Here is a 5,314-nt window from a genome sequence, read left to right as displayed (position 1 = left end):
ACACAGGAACTAGAGAAGAAGTGGGCCACAAACGTGAAAAAAGAGTTGTGATTTGGACTGTAATCAAAGGTGGCAACTCATGAATATTTGCCAGGATAGGACATCCTAACAAGACAGGATATTCTGCATGTCCCCAAGCCTCTTGGAGAACAGGAGTAATGTGGTCTATGCGGAAGGAGTTAGACTTTAGCCTGAATTTTGTATAAATCTAAAAGAACTAGACTAGGTGAGTAGGGAGGTAACAGGGTACGCTTCCTTCCAGAACCATTTGACACATAGCAAACAGGAACTGTTCTCGATGTATGAAATGAAGGGGAATGTGGGGGAGGGTGTAGGTCATTTTATGAGGTGGAGAAGAATGAGCCTGGGATATATACAAGAATGAGAGTGTTTTAAATGCATAAACACACAAATAAATAAATGGAACAATCTGTTGAGACTAAGATTTTTTCTGCATGGGCCATCTGGTTCATATCAATTAGCACACTCTTATTTTATTTGATCTTTAACTAGGCATTCTCTCAAAGAGCTCCTAATGTAACCTTAATGTGAAACTGTTCCATATATACATTAAATAGATACCCTGCAAGACTTCAAAAAGGGCAAAAACATAGCATGCCTTAGTTGCAAATAGAATACCAATCAATGATGTTGTGCTATGTGTATATATACATCTATATAACATATAAATATATATACACATGAACATATATGTTCACCTACATCACTCTAATCTAACTTGTTATTTTGCAGGTAGAATACACACCAAAGCAGGCAAATAAATGTATTCTAATTATATGTTAAAAAAATACTCACTGACTTCTCCCTAAAATTTAAGAGGTTAACATACTTTAGGTCAAATTTCAATGACATTTTCTATAGCACAGGTCAAATGATCTGTCTTGGTTAATTTTTGATGCTCTTTACATAAAGTAATTAAATTACACCTAACAAATGTGTATGTGTGTGTGTGTGTGTGTGTGTGTGTGTGTGTGTGTGTTTCTGTGACAGGGTCTTGCTCCACCTCCCAGCCTCAAATGATCCTCTTGCCTCAGCCTCCTGAGTGACTGGGACCACAGGTGTGCACCACCACACCCAGCTAACTTTTGCAATTTTTTGTAGAGATGGGGGTCTCCCTATGTTGCCCAGGATGGTCTCAAACTCCTAGGCTCAAGCCCTCCTCCAGCCTCCCAAAGTGTAGCAAATATGTTTTTAATGAAATCCTTCATTAACAATTCTTCCATATCTTTTGGGGCTTGTCTCAGTTTTGATTAATTGTCTTATACAGGACATACAAACCTTCCCTTTCCCTTTGATTAGAAAATGAAGTTTCCCTTTAATTAAAAAAAAATCAGTGGCTTCAGAAGGCCTTGTAAAGACCCTAAATATTCTAGTAATGGGACAAAGTTTTGCAGTATTTTCAAGCTACTCATTCCTCTTCTCTTTTAGAAGTTATGATACCCTCTTTCCATGTCTCCTCTATCAAAATGTATCTGTAGTTGAAACTTCCTAATTTAGTAGTTTAATTTTACTTTAGTGTCTATTCAGCATTATACTTGTAAAGTGTTTAACAACTGTTTCTTCAATAAATAGATAAATATTGTGGCTATAATATAAAATATATTGCTTTAAGGAGAATTAAACATGATTCTGTCAGTTAGAATTTAACCTCATCATTTTAAGTATGAGTTCAGAATGTAACACATTATCGTTTATACTAAATGGTGTTAATTGGATAGTTTGATTAATTGGGAATGCCATTAAGTTTAGTAGTTAGATTATCAAACTTCAAAGAATTAGAATACAATAAAGTATATTAACACCTCAATTCTGTTTAATATAACAAAATATTCCCACTATGTTTTAGAAAAAAATCAGAATCATAGAGTTTTTAGGGTAATTATTATGAGCATTAATTATTTTTATTAGTGTCATACATGCATTAATTAATGAGATTAAGCTCCATTTTTACTGCATGGTTAACATATCCAGGAAATTTTTCTTATTTTTATTCTTTCTTTCAAAAGTTCAGAAATGTTCTCATTTATTTTTATTTTTCTAACATGTAAAATATGACCCTTGAATATGTGGAGTCTGAATTTCTATGTTATTATATTGCATTACCCACATTGCATTACTAACATTTAATTGTAGACTCTAAGTAAATATTTCAATGGCTCCTTTACTCAACCAAGAATATCTTCACATGTATTTTCTAGTTCCTTCTACTGTACCCATCCTTAAGTTATTTTATATTCTAAATTGATATCAATGATTATGCATGCTAAAATGCCTTATGAGTAGAGGTAATATGCATCTGTTGTCAAAATGTCAGCGTGTTTTATAGCCTAACACTCATTATTTTAATAAATAAATTTTAGAATAAAAAAGAAGTATCATTCATTAGTAGCAGATTTGGTGCTAGAAATGACAGTAGCAGTAAGAGGTAAAACTAGGTAATAAACATACTGGGAACTCTGTTGTACACTTTACATATGATAATATATTAAATTCTCACAATCATGTGATCAGGTAGTCATCATTACATATATTTCACAAGTGAGGAAACTGAGGCTCACAGATCTTAAATAATTTGCCAAGGTTTATAAAACTAGTGAAGACTTTAGCCTAGGCTGTTTCTAAGACCTTGCTTTAATCACTATAAAAGACTCACACATTATAATCCATTATTTTTATATTACATTAATAATATATTATTATCAATAATTGTTTATATTATTCCCTTTTTAAAAATAGGGTAACTGAAGATAAGAAATATTCTTTGACAAAGTTTGCAAGGAGGTTTAAATGGCAAACCGCAAACTGTAGCTCGGGTACTATCACTTCCAATCCAGGAGTCTTTCTACTGCCTTCTCCTGCCTCCTTACATGTTTATGTGTAATATTGGCTTTGGGCTTAGCTTAGATCCGTAGTTTATTTTGCAATGGTGCATGTTTCACAAATATTTCTTAGAAAAATTTACATAAATATTTGGATATTTAAATTAATTCATCCAAAAATTTGAAAGCTTCTAAGATGCCAGTGGACAGAGTGGAGCCTAGTTATTTTTGAAAGAAAGAGCTTTTGAGCCTACAAATGAATGAACCAGAAAACTGCAGCTGTGTTTAGAAAGAGGTTTTATAACGGTCCAAGGCAGAATTTATTAGGTATTCCTTCTTAATGAGTTCCATATAATATTCTCTCAGTTAATAAATTAAAGAGCATCTTTGTAGCTGACGAGCCTGCAGATTCTAACTTAGACTTACAAAAAACGCTGGAGATTGTTACTAAAGCAATCAGATATGATGTTGCCATTGTATGCCAAATTCATGTTCCTTAGAACATTAATTTCCAGGAGTTGTACGATGGGAGGTTGTAGTCTTCAAACAGAAACAGATAAGTATTTACTATTGTTAAATGCCATTTTCCTTCTGCCACATTTCCATCTCTAACACTTAAAACTACATCCCATGGGAATATCCAATAAACTGAGTTGAGCTTTTTAAGGACTAAAATCTTTTGCTTCTTTATCTTGTTTACCATTTCACAAAAAGGGGTTTCTGTTACGTGTCATCAATGGGATAGGGTGAGGCAATGCTAATTGACTAATAAAATCTCTATTCAGTGAGGTAATTGTTAAAGGACCTGTAGTTTGACTGCAATTCTTGCTAACCCATGGGGGTTCTACCCTCCTTTTGGCCACATCACTGTCAATGATATTAATTGAACTGCAATTGCTGCAGGCTGCAAATTGGGATTTACTGAAAATTGTTTCAAGTTATAGGATTAAGATCAGATGTGGGTTTTAGTTAAGAAGCAAACATTAGCTAAAGTGCATTACCTCATCAGCTAAGGAAAACTTGCTTTGCTGCTCATTATTTTCTCAACAATGTTAACTAGGAAATAAAATTCAAATAACACTTTAAGATTTTTCATTTGCAATGTTTCTGCATTTTACAATCCATATTTTTATTTACTTTTAGTAAATTTCTAGCTTCAGAATCCTATGATGGATTGTAAAATTGCCTTTAGACATATTACAATATTTTTATTCTTTTTTAAAACAGGTTTTGTTCTTTTAGACAAACAGCTTTGTTTCTTCTTATGTTTTTAAAATAATATGTATTATATTCTGATTTACATTACAGCGATTTGTATATTTAGTGTATCTTTCTTCTCACATGATTGACTATATATTATTTAAAAGCAGAAGCTAAGTTCTATTCATCTTTTCAGTTTTTAGCTAACACACACCTTTAACATATGAAGTAGCCAATAAATATTAACTAATTTGCAGTTTTCTTGTTTTGTATTCTCTCAGACGATTTAGAAATAACTGCTTTGGGTATGAGTTGAGACATTTGGAGTGACATTTTTAGAATACAGAAAATCCAACTGGAATAGAATTCATAAACTTTCTCATTGTTCTTGTTAATTAAGGATGTATTAAAATGATGTAAATGTATATATAATATATATCTGTATACATATGTAGAAAGAATGCAAAGTGTATCAATATATAAAAGATCAAGTTTATGCATATAAGGTACATACACAGAGTATAACCCATTTTAATTATGGCATCCATATTTTCCATTAATGTTAATCACATGAAAGTCTTCAAGCATTACTCCAGTGATGTGGCTGATGCTTTGAAAGAACTTGACCCTAACCTCTTAAATGGCTAAGATTAGCTTCACTAAAAATTGGGGGTGAATGCTAAATTATTAATATATTGCACAAACATATGGAATTATTTAAAAAATAATTTGAATAATCTGCTATTCTAAAGCAAGGTAATAATAGTCTATCAAGTAAGCACTGAGTAAAGGCTGTAAAGTACTTCAAACTATTTCTCATTTTAGGCTTTATATTTTAAAATTTTATACCTATTTATAGAAATGGAAATTTTCAGTAGTATAAATAATAACTGAGGTGCTTTTAAGGAAGCTTAATTTGAAGACTGCATATGTAATGGAAAATATTTTCACTTCATTTTTCACTAGAGATGAAACCATAAGATTAAAAAAATCACATATTTTCACTCATATGTTGGAGCCAAAATGGTGGATGTCATGAAGATAGAGAGTAGATTGCTAGTTACCAGAAGCCAGGAAGGGTAGCAGGGAGGAGTGGGTGCAGAGAGGTTAATTAATGGGAACAAACATACAGTTAGAAATAAGACCTGGTATTCAATAGATCAATAGGGTGTCTAGAGTTAACATTAACCTATTTTACATTTCTAAATAGCTGAAAGAGAACAATTCTAATGTTCTTAGCATAAAGAAAAGATAAATATTTAAGGTGATGAATA

Source organism: Mandrillus leucophaeus, unplaced genomic scaffold (genome assembly GCF_000951045.1).
Source record: "Mandrillus leucophaeus isolate KB7577 unplaced genomic scaffold, Mleu.le_1.0 Scaffold95, whole genome shotgun sequence".
NCBI lineage: Eukaryota > Metazoa > Chordata > Mammalia > Primates > Cercopithecidae > Mandrillus > Mandrillus leucophaeus.
Note: the sequence above shows the minus strand (reverse complement) of the source record.